The following is a 22,335-nucleotide window of genomic DNA, read 5'->3' on the forward strand; positions in this document are numbered from 1 at the left end:
GGAACAGCGGCGGGAGGAGGAGGAGCGGAGGGTAATAAGTCAGGCGTGGGGAGGGCGGGCTGGAGGGAGGCGCGCGTCCGCGGGAGCCCGAGCAGCTGTCAGACCGACGGCCCTGCCCCCGCCTCCCCTACCCCCACATTCCCCGGACCGAAAGAAGCCGGGGCGTCCCGGTCCCTTAGCCCGCGAAACCCGCGCCGCTCCGGGCCGGCGGGACGGCCTCCTCCCCGTGCACCGCATCCGCCACCGGCGCTGCTGCGCCGACCGCGCGGGCGCCGCGCCTTAGCGCTCGGCTGTCAAGCCGCCGCCGGGTGGCCCAGACCACCGCGCCTGGAGAGGAATCAAAGCTCAAGTTTCGGGTCTCAGGAAGCAGCCCGGGTACGCGCGGGTTGCAGACCCAGGTGGAATTTCCTTCTAGCCCAGGGCCGGCCGGAGCGTGGGGTAGGCGCGGTGCACCGAGCTCGGCGCCGGGAGCTCCCGGTTTCTGAGTGACAGCTCGCCCCAGCGTCCCGCGGTACCCACCCACAACCTTCACTGCGGTCTCCGAGCCCGTAGCTTCACGCGCCCCTTCGATCTCCCCCCCCCCAACCTCACACACACACACACACCACCACGGCGGGTCTTCACGAGTGGGTGTTCCGAAGCCGAGGGCCGCAGAGGGCTTGTCCCAGGTGCGATGCCCACGAGCGTACTCGCGCGAGCATCCCTGCGACCTCGGTCTGGAGCCTGGAGGAAGCGGGCAGGGCAGGGTGCGTCTGTTTGAAGGTGCGTTTGAACTCCCGGCTTTGGGGGGTCGTGGGCGCACAAGGGATCCCCAGCAAGCTCTGGCATGTAAGTATGAGAGTTTGACAACTTGGAAGAAGTTCCCGCCAGGCCACAGTCCAGGTGGTTTGGGCTGGTGACTGGAGAAGGGGCACCTGGCTGCCTGTTCCCTCAGTCACTGTCGCCGCCACCCGTGGCCACCGAGAAACGAGAGGCAGCAGGGCGCCCCCCCCAGCCAAACGGAGGCTGCAGACTGTCCGCGGGGCCCGCAGGTGGCGAGCCTCGGCGGTCCTCCGAGGCTCTCACCTTCGCCGCGGAGTGCTGCAGTCTCTCACGCGGAGTGAATTTCATCTGTTGAGTGTATTTAACTAAAAAGGGTAATTACTTTAGATTTAAAAAAAAATCCTTTCCTGCCTAGTGGGAACCTTGGCGGAGATGATGCCTAATGAGATTTTTTTTTGGGTCTTTGTCTGTTTAGAGTAAAATTAGAGATGTTAACTCTGATAACGGTTTCCTCAGATCATTACAATGTAATGTGGAGGAAAGGCTCGTGGAAGCTGCGAAGGCTCTGGCTGGCCTGACAGGAGCTGAGCTTGCAAGGCTGCCGCTTTGGTTAAGCGGGCTATTTCCGTAAGGCAGCGGGCTTCTTGCTTAAAATGTGAGATCGCCCCACCCTGGTTCTCCGGCAGCTCTCGAGTAAACGGCAGTTTTCATTATTGCAGGTAATAATAAACGTGAGTCAAAAATGACATCTTGGTGGAATTAGTCTCTAGCTTGTAAGAGAGAGTGCTAAATTACAGTGTTGCATTCAAACGGCTCCAGTGAAAAGTCTGTCACCCTTTCCATTATAAATGCAGGGTTTTTTCAGGAGTTTATAATTTCAGCACAAAACTTTGAAATGGTGACAATGTTTTCTCCTTCAAGGATTCTAGTCTTTAAAATACATTAATTGCTCATTTGGATACTATTTGCTAATCCTGAAACTTGCATTCACACGGGGGGGGGATGGGTACCCAGAGCATGCAATCATGGAATAAAATACTTTGGTTAATATTTTCATTTGGATTTTAGAAGGCTTCAGGCTTGTCATTTGGTAGTCACAAATGTGCTGAATTCTTCTAATATCTGTCTAATCTGCAGCTGGGTTGAAATGTCGGTCTGATGTGTATGCTAGGATTATGTGGAAAAATACATTTTCCTCATGCATACAAATATCTGAACTCATAGCTAAATTATAAACACCCTTGTTAGTGATTGCTCAGGTTTGTGTGGGTTTTTTTGTAGATTACATCTCAGAATCTGCCTAAAAGAAGAAGAGACAGGATGAGACAGGAAGGATGAGACAGGATGAAGGGAATGGAGATCTTCAAATTTTCATTTTCAATAGTGCCAATCCTGGGAAGAAGCCATTTATTCTCTTTCTATTGAATTATGCCCTTTGACTCAGTATCTTCAGGCAATTCCCTTCCAGCCACTCACCTCTGGCTGCTGTGTGAGAGGCTTAATTATTTGCAAACTGCCTTGAAATCCCAGGATGAAAGGCATAGAATAAGTGCAGAGTATTGTTATTCAGATATGGAATTTAATGATCCATTACAGTTCATCAGGAAAATGCACTTTGCCGTGATGGTAGGAAACGTTTCCACCTGATAGAAGGTAATAATAACTGCTTAAAAGTAGGTTCAGATTACAGATGAGACAATTAACTCTAGCCATGTGCTCTTCCAATTTGTTGCAATTCATTTTGTGATCAAAGTGAGTCTCAGTGAGCCAGATGGTCAGGTTCATGTTCAAATCTCTCCTAGGCCAGCCCTTTGCTTCTGGGCCCACCATACAGCCAATGTGACTTAGTTATTCATTAGCAACTGTGAGCTATTCTTCAGAATTTGTAATGGAGGCTTCTGTGATGCCAACAAAAGGGCTCAGACCAATCTGTATTGTTGGGAGCAGTTTAATTTTACTTGGATTAACTCTCAGTGTCTCTGGTGTGGATTTCGCTTTAACAAGGAAGAAAGAGAACCCAGTGGATCTGCTGTTTGGCTCCACTGCTATAGGATTTGAACCTCAGATCTCTAGGGATATGTCTGGCTTGATTGTTAAATGAATGAGAGAATACTTAAAGTCACCTTGCTGTTTATCTAGGAGTAAGGAGCAGGACCAGTTTCACAAGCATAGATTAAAACAATTGTACTTTGCCCCTTTCAGCTCATACCTCCTTTAACATTCTATTGTTGTTACCTTTAGATCTTTTTAAAATTCCTGAACAAGGGAGCTCTCATTTCTATTTTTATTGCACCCCACAAATTATGTATCTGGTCTTGATGATGCGGTAACTACCAAGCTATAGTATTTATTGTTGCCAACTGTTGCCAGGCAGGAATTGGTGGTAATGCTAGCTTTGTTTTTACCGCATTTTATGATTTTTTTCCCAAAAGGAACTACATACCTAGATTATTTTCCCCTGTGGAATACCTTATTTTAAAATATTAGCCCAAAATTTGTTCTTAAATGTTGGCTGACGATACATATAAAAGCTAGAGCTGGCCTGCAGATGGCCCATTTCCCACCACTGAATAGCCCAGATCATCTTATTGTTTAATATTTGTAGATTTAGCTATTTTCTAAAAGGTAGGCACCTGGTGAGTAATTTGTGAGTTTCTACCAAATGGATGGTTACAACTGTTAAGAAAATAGATTTAAGTAAAACAAAAGTCTAAACCAACACTGAGTCTTCTCAGGGATTGAAATCTTTCTCTTTAAGAGAGAATTCAACCTGAAAGGTTAAAGATTATGTACCATGAACACAGGATTACCCTTTGTGGATAAATAGTCCAGTTTTGAACCGACCCCTTCTATTTAGTTATTGACTAGTTGGGGTAACATGGATGTTTAATGTCTGAAGACTTCCATGTGAGTTTAACATTAGAGAACACATTAAAAACAACATATTCGCATTATTGAGCATTCACAATGTGTCAGATAGTGCTAACTACCCTCATAGCCAAATTAGAGGAGCCCTGTGAAGAAGGCGATTCTACAAGATGGTATGATTCTAATCAGAACTTTGTTGAATGCAATGTGTGATTTTTTTTTTTGAGTGGCTTTCCCAGGCTGGATCTATAATGTATCTCTGAGTGTGGTTAGCACATAGGGCCATAACATAGTAAAAATTTGGTCCCTGTCTTCACATCCATGGAACAGTGGCCAGTACAAAACATGATATGGTTATCAACATCTGAGGTTTAGGTACCTGACTGTCCACCTGCCTTTCCATTCCTCTGCCTGCCCCAGATTGATACTTAAGAAGCTCCTGTGGCATAGGGCCCCACTAGAGGCACTTGAAGTTCAGGAGTTAGTGCTGACTGCAAACATTGAAATTTCTTTGGCAAAACATATGAGAAGCAGAGCCATATTAAAAAAAAAAAGGCAACATCAAAGCAATGGGGAAGAGGAAAAGAGTTTTGGATGGTCGGTGACAATGTATGACAATATGTTTAATAAATATTTAAATTTTATGCAAATATTTACAAATTAGTCAAGTCAAAATTGAAACTTGCTGTGAGCTAAACATGTTGTAAACTCCATTAAGTTGCTTAAAATAGTCAAAATTGAGACTTGCTATGAACTAAATATGTTGTAATCTCCATAAGATTGCTTGAAACATAATTGACCATTTTTTTTCTTTTTGACCTGAGAGATATTTTTATAGAAAAGGTATTTGTTAACTAAAGGTTTTCCTTCAAACTTCCCCCTTTTTTCCTTTGTTAATTTTAAGTATCTACTTAGAACTTGAACTTACTCTTGTTATGAACATGCTACTCCATTAAATCAGAAGGTATCCTGATAATTTTACCACCATGTTCTTACATCAAGGACAATTTTATTTCTAAAGAATATGTAAATTGACTCTCTTTCTACTAATGGCACTATTTTAAACATCGAATAGGAGTTTAGTGTTTGCTTTTCCTTGAGCTGTTTTCCCTCCAAAATAGTAAATCTCCCCATCTAAAAGCATTCACATCCTAGTTTGTTCTAGTCACTGGAATTACAGCCAAAATGCCTCTGGGTCTTCCCCAGTGACTTCCTAATCATGCTTCTGCAGTATATTCCCCTGGTTGACTTCTCTTTTGTTCCTTAGCCTGATAATGATTTGTCCTTTGCTTCTGAGATGTGTCTTTTTCCTCCCTGACCTTTTTGTTCTCTTCCTGAGGGCTGTATGACATGCTGCTGCTATATGCTGAGAGCCTGAGCTTGGTTGCCAGCTTCCTCCCACCTCTGTGTCAGCTTTCATTTCCTCCTTTCCCCAGCATTGAAACCCCCCCGCTTTCTAGCCCTCATACTTCTCATTATTCTCTCCATTGTTCCTAAGATTGTGGCTGGCATGTGTTCAACTTCCCAGTGTCTTTCAGAAGAAGGTATTGGAGTTTCCAAGTTTCCCATCACTCAAGACTTGCTCAGTCATCTCTTCTCTATGGCCCTCTTTAGGCAAATCCTGCAAGACTTTTCTGCAGACCATATTCTTGCCTATAGAAGGCTTAATTAGGCCTTTGCTTTGGTGCTTAAATTTGGAAGACTTCAGCATGGGGATTTTTATTTCACAAGTATGAAGACAAAATGAAACTGCATTTTTAACTTTACAAATGTCCACAGATCCCTGGCAGCTTTGATTTTCATCCCATTCTGTCTCTTGTCAATGCTACAAATGGACCAAAAAGCATCCAGAAAAGCTGTTTTGTAGAAACTGATGTCTCATGCATTCATTTCACATACAGACTGAGCATCTTATCAATGCTAGCTGACTGGAGTTGCAAGTGGGGTACACACTCAATCCTGGTGACTCATGAAGCCCATCATCAAGTAGAAAGGATGGCATTAGCCAGTTAGTGACAGGTGAGCTCATTAAAACATCTGTGGCAAGGCACCCATGGCTCCACCTGTAATCCCCACTATTATCCCAGACAGAAATGTCCCTTAGACTCTCATTTTCAATGAACCACCAAAAAGTAGGAAGTGGAGCTGTGGCTCAAGTGGTAGAGCACTAACCTTAAGCACAAAAGCTCAGGGATAGCACCTACACCCTGAATTTAAGTCCTAAAAACTACACACACATCTGTGAAGGAAAGGTATGATGAAGGGAATTTGACTAGGTGGGAGGTTGGGGACCCCCACCCACCTACCAGGAACTGAGGAGTGAGCTTCAGTCAGGTTCACTTTAAATCATGAGGCTTGCTTTTCCCAGTAGCTTCCTAATCCTATTAATTTCCTACTCTCCTTGCCCCTTTGGAGTATTGCATAAACCATATTACCCCTGGGGCCATTTTGGCAAATAATGGTTCTTGTTTAACAGAGTCCAGAATTGATTTATTTACCTGAGTCTTTAGACAGAATCGCTAATTGCCCAAAGTACCATTTAGTTCATTTTTGTACTTAGAGAAAGTGCAAGTGAATGTTGTTACTTTGAAGATATGTAGGTGGTTTGGGCAATAATTGAGTGATCATAAATTCCATAGATACTGCCCCTAAGCAAGGATCTTAACTGAAACTGAGTTTGGCTTTTGTCTAAATCCCCCTATTCCCAGAGCGGGGGAATCTTCATCCTCTACAGATCTAACATGGTTACTTAGATCTTTCTTGGAAGCACAATTTAGGAATGTTGGGAGTGTAACTACTTAAAATAAATTCACTATACTATTGCTAAGATTCCTGAATCTTCTTTTTATTTGATGACAGCCAAAGAGCTTCTGTGTGTTTCTTACATTAGTTCAATCCTCCTAACAGCCCAGAGCTAAGTATTGTCATTAGAAGTTGAATTCCCATGTCACCCAGCTAATGAGTGAGAGAGCTGGGATTGGACAGTAGATGTTTGCCTACTAGAGCAGGTACTTTTAACCATCACGATATATATAATGTCTCCCTCCCCACTTCTTTGTCTAAGTAACAGGTCTCAAAAGAGGAAAAGTAGGCCATCTCACTCTAAAATACTTGATACTTTGTTGGCATCTATGTGAAAGAAAATATTGAAAAATAATTTCTCAAGGAAGGAACCTGATTGATCATATCTCTAGTCCATTCAAGGATCAGAAAGTGAAAGTGATGACATGAGAAAGAAGACATAAAGTAGACACATCATGAATCAATGGCTTTGTCCCCAAGGCTTATCTGTAGTCAGACTCTTCCATTGTTAAGTGAAGGATTTGCTTTTTGCTGTTTTCAGTGGAGCAGGGGAGGGTTGGGGGGGGAGCATGTAAGAGAGTATTCCTCTAGTCGGTAGAGCATTCTATGCTAGAGGAACAATGCTATAGGAACCAATTCCAGTAGATCTTCTAATTGGAAATACTAACTACCAGTCACAGATAAAAGTAAGTAACCTTTGTACTCATTCTAGTCAATTTCAGGAAGAGATTATGTTGGCAGATTATTATGTTGCAACTCCCAACCAGAGATTTGAATGGGTCTGAAGGACTCAGGGAGACATTTGTTTTGGCAGTGACCCCTAATTACCTTGGGTTTACAGGGTCACTGTTCAAAAAGCTTACTCAGCTTAGTTCTGCAGGACAACAACTTGTCATCTTTAGTCAAGAGGCATTATTCTTGGGAGCTGCTTAAACATTAAGCATATTTCTAAAACCCAGTATGGGAAATGATCAAATGTACAAATGAATGTACTGTGATTATTTTTTAGCATTTAGATCAAAATTTTGAGATGGCTAAATGGGGAGATGCTTAGTGTGTCAGTGTTGGAGGTTTTAAATGATTAAAAAAATCAAGCAGATGAGTGCATAAAGATTTCTATGCAAACAATGATGAGCTTAAATTAAAGCTGCTGATTTAGTGTGAGAATTACTTGCATTGATTTGTAGAATATCTATATGGGCTCAAGATTCCATATTATGCAAATGAATAAGCCCTTAAGAGTCAAACTGAAAAAAAATGAAATTAACTGCAAAAGATATTATTACCCATTCAGCAAAAGGAAAATGTAGCCATACTGCAATTTAACCCTTACTTTCCATGCATCCCTCTGGGAAGATGAGCATCAGGGAGGTTGGTCCTTGTCTTAATTGTAAGGAAGCAAGGTTTGCTACCACTTATCCCAAGTTCTATTTCTGTCCTTGCTTCCTAAGCTTTGTGCTGTCCTGTCTTTTACCACACAATGCCCTTAACTAATTCCTGTCCTTCTCTTTCAAATCCAATCTCAGAAGAAGAGGGTTTTATGAGCACCGTTATACTAGGATATGAATAGCTGTGCATACCCAGTACATGACTTCTTTGAGGTGTGAGCATATTAATACGAAACAAAGGTAAAGAAGAAAAACTCTCAAAGTGGGAATCTCTCACAGTACTATTTCACACAGTGGTAACTGAGTAGTTGGAGTGCATGTTTCAATAAAGAAAAAGGGCTGTTCATAAACCTAACGTTGGGCAGAGAGAATAGACAAACTGACTCAAAGCTACAAACCACAGTAATATTCAAAAGTATAAAAGACATGTTGGGTACCAGTGGCTCAAACCTGTAATCCTAGTTACTCAGGAGGCTGAGATTTTTTTATTAATAAGTTTTTTTATTGTGAAAATAATGTGCAGAGGGGTTACAATTACATGAGCAAGGTAATGAATACATTTCTTATCAAGCATTATTGCCTCCTCCTTTGTTTCCCCTTCCCATCCCTGCCCTCCCATCTCCCCCCACCTTGCACTCCACCCCCCCCTTTATTTCCAATTAACCACCACTGGAGGTATGGATCAAGTGATAGGGCAACAGCCTTGAGCAAACCAGCTAAGCAAGAGTTTGAGGCCCTGAGTTCAAGCTGAGTTCACCCTGCCAATATATAAAAGGCAGATATCAGATTTTAGTGATACATCTGTCACCTGTGTAGGAAGACCGTGTGTTATATGACATCTAAACAAAATTTCAGGGAAAAGCCATGTGGTCCAGAATCAGGGATTTGGTCCGTGGCAGTGACCTCAAAAGTCTCTGTCATCCTTGAATGTTAAAATTTGGGGGAGATCCAACATCACCCTGCTTTCCTTCCCCACAATTTCATTGCTAAGAACTGAGTTGATAAACTTATTTCTAAGTTGGTGTGCTCCAAACTATTAGCATGTGGCAGCAGTTGGATGTTAGGGGAGATGGATTAATTAATGGAACTATGCTTATTCTAGATAGAATTATTTGTGAATACCTAGCTGTGAAGAGTCTGAACTGCCTTCCATACCACCCTTTCCCTTTCACATGTTCCTGTGGCAACCATGCTATGTTGAGTTGATGGCGCCATCTTGTGCTGGCCCATGGAACTGTCTGCTGGACTTGTCCCTCATGGTCTTGCTGAGGTTCAGTTACCTGACCTTTTTCTGGGGAGTGCACTGTCCTAGTGGAGATATATCTCGAGTTCCTACTTTCTCTCTGCCTTTGCAGTATAATTATTCTTGTGTCTCCCTTGCTTCCAAACTTCATTTCTGTCTTCTCTCTACTATCCCCTCTTTATAACTTTCTACTCCTTTTTTCTTTTCCCAACTTTTGATTAGGTTTATTTGAACCAAAAGAAAAAAGTTCCCCTTACCTCGTCAGTACTCCTAATAAATATAAATAAGTTCATAATGATACTTCGTGCTAAAGTAAGAGAACACCATGTGTTTTAAAGTGAATTTAACCATTCAAACCACACTCTCACTAAGAAATTTGGTGTGATAAGATACAATCTCAACCTCCAGGGGCTAAGGCAAGACAATTATAATTCAAGTTCTCCCTGGGCTATTTAGTGAGACTGTGAGTTAAAAATAAAAAAGATCAAAACAAACAAATCTTATTTAGAAGACTGTGTTCCTTGTTCTCTGCTGATTAGAGATTTCTCTAAACACAATCAAGAGGACTTTCCCTTCATTAGTATTGGAAATGTTGTTATGGTGTCCTTTTCTACCTTTTGAATTCCAAATGGAAGCTCTCACTGACATTTTAAAATTGGAAATGTTTCCATGGATTGTCCTGGGATGCGAGCTCATGGGCATGATAGTTTTACTGTGGGAAATGTGTTCTGAGCTTCAGATGGCCAGTTTTCCTAGGGGCTTTTGGATCCTTTATTAAAGGAGAAAGCAGATAAAAGACATAAAGTTCCTTATTTGCTCATTGAACAATGTGGGTTCGACTTGAATCCGTGTACAGGTTTAAATCTCCCACATTAAAGAATGAAATTTAAATTTCCACTTATGTTAAGCATCTTGACATTGTGGGTTTGAAAATAAGTCCCTTCTGAAAAACAGGAACTGTGCATGTCTGTTACCAGTTCTTGTGGTCTATTCGGCAACTATTTTGATTTTTCAGAAGGGAGGAAAAGCAGTTAAATCTAGTCCAAATTAGAGCCAGTTAAAATTAACTGGCTCATGAGATTTGAGTGCAGCTGTTGCTAACATTGGAACGCTGAGAGTGAGGTGTTTGTTTATTACCAATATTAATTACTATTAGTGTTACTTCTTTTTCAGCATGGATTATTTGGCTTTTGGTCTAACCTTGGAATGCGGGAACTGCAGTAAAAAGGATCCCAGTGGCTGATTCTCTTGCACACTGTTTTTGTGTCCGCTGGGTAGGTGTGTGCATCTTCTGTATGCACGTCATTTTCGCATGTCAGCAATTTCCTTCCGGAAGCGTCTGCTGACTCACTGGCTGCCCTTACAGCACTCAGCTGGCCGCCCTGTAAACTGTCCTGGTAGCAGCCATCCTGTGAGCTTTGGCTGGGGCCTGGGCCAGCTGTTTTCAGAGCTCCTGGCTGTTGAGCTGGGTGCCCTTCTCCTTTCTGTAGCCTAGCACAGCCTTCTACTTGTTGGATAGAAAACAAGGCAAATTTCTGACTCTCTTGGGACTGCACAGAGAATCACATTTCTGGAAACACTTCAGGGAAACTGATTGTCTAGAAATCTTTAAGGGGTCAGGAGAAGGAAATGCCATATTTCCTACTCAGCACAGAAAGGACTTTGCATAAACCTTTAGCCTAGGCTTTCTTGGTGTAACTGAAACCTGACCCACTTGTCCCTGTGGGAAGCAGGGCAGGGAGTGGGAGGGACCCAGTCTCTGTATGATGACAGCTTTTGTTTATACCTTAGCATGTTTTTGATGCAAAAAACAACAACAAAACAAAGCACCTGCCCTGGAGTCATTCAAAAGCTGGCTTTTATTTTTCTGGGATGGTTTCTCTGCATCGTTCCTAGTTCATTTTAGCTTATTTTCATCTGAAAGAGTGAAAGGTTGCTTTTCTGAGGTTTCTATATAGACTTCCTTTTGATGACACAGTTGATCAAATCATCCTCAGCTCTCTTGAGAAGGATGATTAAAGCGAGCTCAGCTGGGAAGAAAAAGCTTATATGGGCTGAAGAGTTCTCTCTCTCTTCCCCCCTCCCTCTCTCAGCATACAGAAGCTGCTTAAGCTGCTTTGACCAGTAATAAAGAAAAAGCCGCAGTGACTGGGTAACATGATGTTGATGGAAGTTCTTGGTTTCCGCCGATACAAATGACTCATCAGTATCAATCGAATTGTGATTTCTAATAATAACAGTGTAAGACCTTCAAAACATGTGGTTTTAGCCCTTGCTCTTAGTGAAAGGTCGGAAAATATTAGTTTGAGCTTTTTTTTTTTTTTTTGCTTCTGACCTCTTAATTTCACCCAAGATATAAAGTTGTTTTTTTTTGTAGGTGTGATGACCCTATTGTTTTTTTTTCTTTTTTCATCTTACTGTTTTGAGTTTCGTTATGATTTATGAGCCTAACGCGGATCCTTTCATCACTTAGAAATCTGTGCACTAAGCATCTCCTGCCAGCGTTGTGTGTTTTGAGGGAAATGTGGCTGAAAAGCAAATCCTTCCAAAACGCAGAAAGGAAAAAACTGGTACAAGACCATGCTCCACCAAGCTGCTCACCTCCTACACAGCCTCTATTGTGGATTGTGGAGGACTGTGGGATTGCTGAGTAGCCTCTTGCCATGTGAGTCACCGTCAAAGGATTCCAAGGGGAGGGAGGGCTAACAGAAAATGCGAGTTAGCGGAAATGGCAGTAGAGAGGAGCACTGGGCAGGAAAGAAGCGAGCCACCTCTTTTCTACAGCTGGCCAACTATCCAAGGCAGCCCTGAGCACTCCTGCACACCCCGGCCAGCTGGCTGAGGGTCAGTTTGCAGCCTCTTTGCATCTAAATGTGGGCACTCTTACTCTTTTAGTTTGCCTGACCATCAGTGATCTGTTTGGTCTTTATCATAGTGGTCTTACCTGAGAACCTTTATGTATTAGGTACTTAAATGTTTACATTTACCTTTTAAATTACTTAACCTGTGTGTATGTGTGTGCGTGCACACGTGTGTGTGCATGTGCGCTCATGCTCGCGCTCATGTGTGTGTGTGTGCATGCATGCATGAGTGAGTGCGTGCATGCCTGCATGAGCACTGGTACTGGCCTTGAACTAGGGCTACTCAAGGCTGGCACTTTCACTTCCTGCTTCTTTGGGTGGCTAATTGGGGGTGAGAGTCTTATGGACTTGCTTGCCTGGATTGGCTTTGAATGGAGATCTGAAGATTTCAGCCTCTTGAGTAGCTAGGATTACAGGTATAAGCCTATAGCACTCAGCATAACTTTTAAATGTTCCCGTCATTTTCCATTTGCCTCAGACCTATTAGAACAAGAGGCTTTTGCACCTGACTGCTGGACCTGGAAATAAAACTCTTTACTCTTTTTATCTTTTATTCCCAGATATATTCAGTAACAAGGGATACTCAGTAAGGGATTGAATCTGTAAATGAAATAATTGACTCCCTGATCTCTTCTGCTTTAAAACTCACCCATGAGTCATTTGACGGCTCATCCTAACTACTTGGGAGGTAGAGATCAGGAAGACAGTGGTTTGAGACTATCCTGTGCAATAAGGCTATGAAATCACATCTCAACAGAAAAGGTTGAATATCATAGTAAGTACCTGTCATTCCAACTATGGTAAGAAGTGTAAATAGGATTGTAGTCCAAAACAACCCCAGCATAAATAAAAGACACTATCTAAAAAATAACCACAGCAAAAAAGGCTGGGGTGTGGCTCAAATGGCAGAATTCTTAGCAAGCACAAGGCTCTCATAGCCACCAGTAAACAAACAAACACATAACCTGTGGCTTCGTGATAACTAAACAAAACATTCAGATTCCCCTAACCTGTCACTTGAATTTCTTATAGCTTTTTGTTGTCCTGTGATTTGAGACATGTTTTTATTTTTTACAGTTTCCCTGTAGATGAAGTTCTCTCTGAAGTTCTCTGATTTTAAAATTATTTCTTGAACAAATCATCACTAATATATTGGAGATTCTCTGTTAGACACAGAGCTCTCTGTGTGTACTCTAATACTATTGTAAATTACAGTCCCTGGCTGGAAAAAATTAGTAGTTCTGTCTTGGAGATGATATCCAAGGTAAATTATAAAGCAATTTGTAGCCCAGGGCCAGAATGGACAGTAGAGCAGAGATAAGTATGATAGAAGCTGGGAAAAGAGAGCCAGTAAGAGTTGAAGAATAGAAAGCTTTTAAAGGAAAAGTTGGAAGTGTACATGGCCTCAGGATACTGTGGTCCACCATATGTAAAGCATGTATATGAAGCAATAAGCAAAAGCCAGATGTAATACAAAAAATGATAACTATACATTCATGAACTTAAAAATGCATTTCACAAAAGAAGAAAGCTAGTAAATATATAAAATATGTTCCGCTTTATTAATAATCAAATACATGCCAAATAAAGCCATAATAGCCTACCATTTCATACCATCTGGATTGGCAGACATTTAAAAACTGACAATACCATGTGTTGGTGAGAGTATAGATGAATAGGCTCTCATATATAGTGGCACAATTACATTGGAACTTGTCGAACTTGTCACAATTACATTGGAAACCAGTTTCTTATTCTCTAATCAGGTCCACCCTACAAATAATGTATAATCTAGCTATCTTCCCCAAGGTATACATCCAAGAAAAACTTTTTGCCTATACACTACAAAATATATCAACAACAATGTTGACTTAAACTTGACCATAAAAACTATTAAAACAACCAAATACCCAATCAACATTAGATTGAGTAAACACCTTTTACTATATTCTGTACTAGGATACTGTCTGGAATTTTTAAATGACCTAATAAAACTATATGTAAGGGGTTTAAGGCAGTATTGTTGTGTTGTGAAGAGCAATTATTGTATTTGGGCTCGAATGTTGGTAATACGTATGACCTTGAGCAAATTTATTAACTTCACTTTCCTCATCTATACATTATGGAAAATAATTCTACCTGATAGAGTTGCTAGGAGGAATAAATTAGTTGATATTTGTGACATGTTTAGGAAGGCAGCGTGTATAAAGTTCCAGTTTGAGGTCAGTCCATGCAAAAAAAGTTATGAGACTCCATCTCAATAGAAATAACTGGCTATGGTGGTATGTGCCTGTCATCCTGGCAATGGTTGAAGCATAAATAAAGGATTGTAGTTCATATTTTTCCAAGCAAAAAGCAAGACCCTATTTCAAAAATAACAGCCAAAAAGGGTTTGGGACATCTCACAGTGCAGAGCTCCTGCCTAGCAAATGCAGGGCTCTGAGTTTAAAGCTAATATTGTGTCATCCACAAAATAAGAAATGCAATATGTCTCCCCCTCACCATCCAAACTGAACCGGAAATTGCCTTTGATCAGGATTTCCATGGAGTTCACATACTCTCAGACATTTGTGAGGCATTGGTTAAACATTTCTAAGATCTTTCCTAATTCATAAGAATCAATGCTGTTTGGATAAACTGCATATTGAGCTGTAAATTACCACTTGATATGGCAACATTACAATTTAAATCACCTGAGTATATTATAGGCCCTAAAATCCAAACAAGTATTTATTGATGAATTTTTAAATGAATTTGTCCATTTTTCTATCATGTAAAAGTTAGGTTACATATATATTTGAGCTACTATTAGAATTAAAATAGGATAAAATATTGTTTTCATTTTAATAAAAAAGCTAGATTTTTAAAAGCTTTGACAGGGCTACTTTTTATTATATTATAAGAAATGTCAAAGTAGATTAGGGTTCTGGGTATCTCTTAAGAATACCTCAAGTAAGCATTTAAATAATAAAATATCACTGAATTCATTGCATTTTATAGTTGTTTTTTTCTTGTACATATTCCATATTTCGACCTTGTGGGAACCTTTGAAGATTGAATATTTTATAATAATTCCATACCACACCCTTTATCTTTCAGATGGATCTAAAATCAGGTAAGTAAAATAATTTTATCTTTCCCCTCTCAAAGATATGACTAACTTAAGCTCATTTATTTTTTCCCTTAAATATTTAACTGATGCAGTTCAAGTGGAATCCATGATTCATTTAATCTTTTCCCCTTCATGTAGTTAGTCATTTGTTCTTTGATGTCCATAGCAAAACTAGTACTTAATGTGATAGTCATAAAATTCCAAAACACAAATGTCTTAAATGACTTAAAATGAGATATGAAGTAGACTTCACTGTATGGTAAAAATGAGTGGAGAAAACTTCTCATGATTAGGTACTTGTTAAGGTTTTGTGACCATAAATGTGACCATAAATGTGACAAAGGGGCCCCTACAGTCTTAGACATGTTAATAACTTTTGTGCATTATAATGTTTTACTTTTAGCTTAGCAAAGTTTCCCTCCCTTCTTATAGGATTAAACTCTGTCTTAATGAGATTCTTCAGGGTTTGATTTCTTAACCCATAAATGATTGGGAACAAGTGTTACAATAGCTAATAACGTAAAATAGTAACTACTTACTGTAGGATAGAAGGCTAGACTTTTCTGTCAGATTTTGTGTTTTTTTGCTTCATTCATTTATTCATTTACCCTGGGTCTCTTAGCACCCCTATATACAAAGCTCTTGGCTCCGTGCTCTGGGAAGGGCATCACAGGAACAGCGAAGTCCCATGTTCTCAGAGTTTATAGCTTTTTGACTCTAGAGGTATCCTAAAACTGTTTTTGTTTTTATATTTTGTAAGTTTATTTTTAGAAATACTGTTGCATCAGTTTATTTTATTTAATCGCCATTTTAATTACTGGGATTGTGAGATTGGCATTGAATCCGATGACAATTAAACAATCATTTGACATATACTATTTATATATATATATTTATACATTTATTTATTTGTGGTACTAGAGATTGTTCTTATTCTTGCAAAGCAAGTGCTCTAGGACTTGAACCATGATCCAGACCTTTGTTTATGTTATATTATAATAATTAAAAATTGTCTTTAGTTGTACAAAGGATTTTTTGAGATAGGATTCTTACTAATTTTGCTTAGGTTGGCCTCAAACTCACAATCATCCTGCCTCTACCTCCCAAATAGCTGGGGTTTGAGTATGAGTTACTATGTCTGGCTTGGCTTTTGAGATAAGGCCCCAATTTTTTATTTTTGGGGGCTGGGCAGGCATAGACAAAAATTTCTTCATATTTCAGCCTCCTAAGTAGGTAGACAAGCGCCACCAAGCCCAACTTTATTTTTTGATTTTACGAGAAAAATGTAGCAACATTACTAGAAATTGCTAGTGTTTATCAGATCTTATATATATATATTTTTTTTTTCTGAGATGGCCTGAGCTCTAGCCTGAACTATTCAATATAACAGTCACTGGATCACATGTGGGTTTTTTTTGTGCATTTGAAATGTGGCTATAGTGCAAACTGAGATGTAATGTGAACTACACACTAGATTTCAAAGGACATAAAATACTTTTGAATCATTTTTCTTATATTGATTGCATGTTGAAATGGTAGTATTTTGCATACAATAGGGGCAAGTAGAAAGATTACAGTTTGGCCTATTTCTCTTACTTTAAATATGGCTACTAGAAATTTTAAATTACACATATTTCTATTTCAAAGTGCTGGTGTAGAATCTAAAGACTAGAGATTGCAAGCACTCAGAGGAAAGAAGATCAGAGCTTAGCAGAAGGCTTTAGAGGTGAGATACCAACAAACCCACTTATTGTAAGGAGAAATCATAGTCTGCACCTTTGTCCTACTTTTAGAGACACTTGCTTTCTTGTACTCACAAAAAGAGCATTGGCTAGCAAGCATTTAATACCTACAATGTGCAAGGTATTGCACAGGATTGCAATAAGTGTTACATAGACTCCTGTTTTTAGGGGAAAAATACAGCCTCCTGGGGAGGCATGATCTAAGCCTATGTCTTGTTAAATCATGGTTTGGGAGAGAAATAGCCGTTCATTGCTCTAATCCAAAGTTGTTCCAGCAGACAGATGGAAGAGGCACTAATGAAAAGGTGTTTTTGAGGAAGAAACGGTCCCCATGACCTGGGAAAGTGTTCCAGGAAGAATGGCTTGATCAGATTCTGACGAGTAGGCAGGATTTTAGAGGATAGGCCCAAATTCACAAGAGAAGCAGGACGTGATGCAGAGATGGGAGCAATGGAGAGGGAAAGGTGAGAAAAGTGGGAAATCAGAACAACTGAGCAATGAAAGTACAAGATACCTAAGTAGAAGGACTTAGGAAGAAATACAATGAGAAGGCAACATCTGATGGGAAGATTTCATTATCAACATCTCAGATTAGAGGTTGGTCAGGATGCTTTAACTTTGCTTAGAATAATAATATACTTACTATATAATACAATAATACACTAACAATACAACATTTGTTGTGTACCTTTGATTATTAGGCAGTTCTATATATAGTAAAAAATTAATAGTAGCTCACCACTTAAGTTTAATAGAATTTTATAATTTTAAAATATTCTTATCAGTATTTTAGGCAATTGTGACAAGCCTTTGTACATCCTTCTTACTTCACAGACATTAACTATCCTGTCATTTGATCTTCTCTGTTGGCTTTATTCTACAGGAGTGGAAACTGGGAACAAAGATTGAATAATTAATGGTGAAATTTGGAATTCAAGCCAGCTCTTAAAAGTCCATTTTACTATGATGAGCCACTTAAGTTTTCATACCTGTAAATAAATTCCTTGCAAGAAATAGCTAATTTAATTTAACTCTTTAATTGAATGATAATATGCATAAAGAAAAATATGTATATTACACACATTCATCATACTGGTGAATTTTCACACAGTGAACACCCTGATTTCACCAGCTGTTGAAGACACAGATGAAGACACAGAACAGTTTTACACTCTAGTTCTCCCTCAGCTTCTCTCTAACAACCACTATTTTGATTTGTAAAAGCCTCAATTTGCTTTGCCAGGTTTTTTTTTTTTATTTTTTGGATCTGGTCGTGGGGCCTGAACTCTGGGCCTGGGTGTTGTCCCTCAGCTCTTCAGCTCAAGGCTAGCGCTCTACCACTTGAGCCACAGCGCTACTTCCAGCTTTTTTCATTTTTGCTTATGTGGTGCTGAGGAATCGAACCCAGGGCCTCAGGCATGCAAGGCAAGTGCTCTACCACTGAGCCATCTTCCCAGCCCCTTTGCCAGGTTTTGAACTTTATATATATAAGTGGTTATATAGCACAAGCTATAAGATATTTTTCATTCAATAATATGAATGAAACGGTTAGATTCATTCATGTTGTGTATTTTGGTTGATGTCAATGTTTGATCCTCCATGCTATATAGCATTTCATTACATGACTGTATTACCCCCCTCTGCCACCCCCACTCCCACCCCGCGTTTATCCATTATATGGTGTTCCATTTGGGGCCATTGTGAATAGCACTGCCACCAAACATTCAAGAACATATCTTTGAACACAAGTGTGCATTTATGTGCATTTTTGTTTTTTATTTATATATGGATGGAATTACAGAAGAAGCATAATTTAATTAGATGCTTTTAAGAAGCATGGATTTTAAGCTTTTCTTGTAGATGAGGCTGAAGTTTTACCTTGTAATATACTTTTGAGGACAAGAGTGAATGATTGAAACTGTTAATCTCTCAAATGCTGTATCAAAATATATTAAGACAGACACTATGGAAAGATCCAAGGCAAAGGACTTTTATTACCCTAACATTTCTGGAAGAGAAGATGAATGGGAAATAGTAAAAATCTTTCATCTTGAAAGAGTTTAGAGGAGCTAACTCTGAAATACTGAATTTACATTGCTTAGGTGTCTCTTATGGTTATAGTTTTTTTTTTCCCCTCCAAGAGAAGTTCTTGCAAATGATGGTGGGAAATTAAGATGAGTTTAGTTCCAGGATGGCCATTTTACCAGGGTAATAGGGGATGGGGCAAATGGCAGGAAATTCCATTTTAGAATTTATAATAAAAACTATAGTTCTCAAAAACATACAGAAATTTCCTCTCTTGCTTTGGGTAAATCTACAGGCAGTAGAATTTACATTCTTGTAAAAAAAAAAAAGAGGGGGCAATTACAGATACCATAACCTGTTTTTTTAGAAGAAAAAAATTAAGTCAGACTTTTACCCAAAGGCATCCTGTCTGAAGGAAATGTGGTTCTTTGGGTTTGTCAGCACAAAAGACTTCAGTGTCTACCTTTAAAGCTTATTAGCGTTAACTGATCATTTAAAGATGTATATCTTAAAGGCTGGGGAAAAGACTAGGCTAGAGTACTTTTCAAGTACTCTAGGCCCTGGGTTCACTCCTCAGCACCGAAAAAAAGATGTGTAACTAGTTATACTTATAAGTATTATCAGACTTAGGAGGACCAGTCAGAGAAAGACAACCTCCACTTTTGAGGCTCTAACTGAAAGTGGCTCTGTATAGTTACATGTGAAATGGTAATATGTGAAACATTTTGCTATAGTTACTTTGACCTCAGTGGCCAAAGAACATCAGAGATGCGATTAGTAGTAAATTACAATTAATTTAGAGTAGAGGGATATTAACTTAGGACAGGGCTTTTAACAGCCTAACTGTTCTAAGAAGATATTCCTTGTGTTTATAGACAGCGCCTGCATATTGTTAGAAGTTTGGTGATGTGAGACTGCTCTGACTTCCAAACAGTGGGTGTAGCTTGTGTTATGGGAGTATGTTAAAGAATCACATTTTCTCTAATGTCCATTGATAATTTGTTTATAAGCTGCGGACAGATTTTGAATTTATTCAACTTTTCTTCTCATTTTCCAGCTTAAATCTAAAACGAGAGCATCCTAGGTAGGTAAAGGGGAAAACCAAATTATTTTCAAGTCATATTTGAAGAGCAGGTGTGTTCTCTCACAATAAAGTGCAGGTGCATTCTAATTTAGCTGCTTAACATGGTGATAAAAATTATTCAAGTAGAACAAAAAATTTTTAAATGACTTATAAACAGTTGTTCTTAATTTTTCCCTGTTCTCTCCACTTGACTTCCATGGCTTTTGTGAATTTCTGAAGCAGCAACCCCTTTAAAGAACACTGCTCTGAACATGTGAATTCCATTCATTCAATGAAACCCAGGCTTTTCATGTGTAGGACAATGTGGGGTCATAGGGTCATTGGTCTGTTCTTTGTCCAGTCTGATTCGAAGTCCTGGAACAGGACTCTGCTTTGGGACCCAGTGACATTTCCATTTGTCATTGAACAGTACAGGCAAGAGCTACCGCCCCCAAGAGACCACCACTTGGACCTCACCCACTACCAGAGGATTTGCTGCCTCAGCCTTTCAAGTGCCCCGAGAATCTGATTGTAATGTTTTGTGTAGTGTTATCAGTGTTGGGGTGTTTCAAGGGATCTCCCCTTAGCTTGGCTTTGGGTCTTGGTGATAGAATCTAAATAACACAGGTTACTCATCTCAAGTTGAAAATCTCTCCCTTTTCACATTGGTGCTTGTGATAGAATGTTCTGCATTGGCTGGTTGTCTGTGCGTACTTTGTGGCTGGCGGAGATGCAGCTGGAAAGTGTGTGGGGGTTGTTGGCTTCCTCAGGCTGCCACAGGTGGTCAGGCGGAGGCGGGTGTAAAGGTGCAGCTCCCACTTCCTTTAGCTGGTCTTGTAAGTCTTGGAGCTGCCACCTGAATACTGGTGGCATGGCTGCCAGATTGTCTCTCTGGCGTTTTTATCTTGTGTTGCTTCTGATTTGCTTGTGGAACGTTTGGTTTAAAATTCTCTTTTTAAGTATTAAAAAAAATTACAAATTACTCTGGGTGGCAACTCTTTTTTTCTACTTCTTCTATATGGACTTTCTGGATTTTGTGAAACAAATCTTAAAAACAACAAGAAAACCGTAATATCATATAAAAGTTAGAGAAGGGCTATATGGATAAAATATTCCCTCCTTAGAGCAAGAATAAAATCAGCCATGTTGTTGGCAGATTATGTTAAAATGAATTTTATAATGGAAGTACAGAGTTGTTTAGAGTACTCTCCTAGACTTGGAAAAGGCTTCTTTTAGTCAATCTGCTATCCTCCCCTCCCCCCAACTCCCAAGAGTCTCTTTAATTTCTCATAGTATTGTCCTTAGGGCAGAGGCAGGGGACATGCTGATGTCGTTGGTTCATGATAGCATAGAAGCTTTACCTTGTTCCTTTCCATCTTTGAGGAAAACTCATAAAAGTGACAATTTTGAACTGTTTTTCAGAGAAAGGAGCTGAAGTTTGGAGACATCAAATCCCCAGGTATATGGTTCATTAAGCACATACCATAGTGAAGTCAGGCCTCAAGTTCCAGCACCAATGTTCCTTCTGATATCAGCACTGCATTCTGTCTACATTTCATAATCTAAGGAACAACTGGCTTTGGGGACATCTAATCCCTGGCTAGGTATGAGTTAGACCTGAGCCTTGGCAATGAGTAGAATTTGTATAGAGCCTCTAAAAGATGTGTTTCTGCATGAGGGAAGCTTCATAACAAAGGAATGATTGGCCATCTGTTTCAGGACACACTGTGCAGGCCAGACTTTCTGGGAGCCATTATAATTAACACTTAATGTGTTTACTGTGCTGGAGAAACTACTTCAGATCATTTTCCTTTCCTTTCCTTTCCTTTTTTTTTTCTTTTTGGGCAGTAGTTCAGATTGGACCTAAGGTCTCACAGTCAAGCTATGCTACCTCAGCCTCTTTTTGTATTGATGATTTTTGAGGTAGGACCTTACTTTTAGGCTCAGGGTAGATTGGGCTTCAATCCTCTTACCTGTGCTTCCCTGTGTCATTGCGAAGGACAGGCACACACCACTTCAGTCAGCCATTTTGCTTCCTCAGTGACTAGGATAACAGATGTGTGGTGCTATGCCCAGCCCTTGGTTGAGATGGAATCTCCTAAACTTCTTTTAGCCTGGGCTGGCAAAAAGAACTTTGATTTCCCATCACTGCTTCCCAAGTAGCTAGGATTGAGTGCTTAAGTTAGTATACCAGCTATTACTACAAGTTTCTTCCATCTGTTAACCAGTCTTTCCTTAGTCACAACTTCTGAAGAAAATACTGTTACCAAGTCCATTTGAGGGATGAGAAGACTGAGGTACATGCTTTAGAAGTCCACACAGTCGCCAGGCACAGGTGGCTCACACCTGTGATCCCAGCTACTCAGGAGGCCGATATCTGAGGATTGTAGTTTGAAGCCAGACTGGGTAGGAAAGTCCATGAGACTCTTATCTGCAATTAACCACTAGAAAACCAGAAGTGGTGCTGTG

The 22,335-nt window shown here is 40.0% G+C and overlaps 1 protein-coding gene across 1 annotated transcript in view; it reads left to right on the plus strand.

Annotated features, from left to right (window-relative positions):
• Bach2 (BTB and CNC homology 1, basic leucine zipper transcription factor 2) overlaps positions 1–22,335 on the plus strand; it is a 351,502-nt gene that overhangs the window by 531 nt on the left and 328,636 nt on the right. The window lies entirely within an intron of this gene.

This window comes from Dipodomys ordii, unplaced genomic scaffold (genome assembly GCF_000151885.1).
Source record: "Dipodomys ordii isolate 6190 unplaced genomic scaffold, Dord_2.0 Scaffold32, whole genome shotgun sequence".
Taxonomy (NCBI): Eukaryota; Metazoa; Chordata; class Mammalia; order Rodentia; family Heteromyidae; genus Dipodomys; species Dipodomys ordii.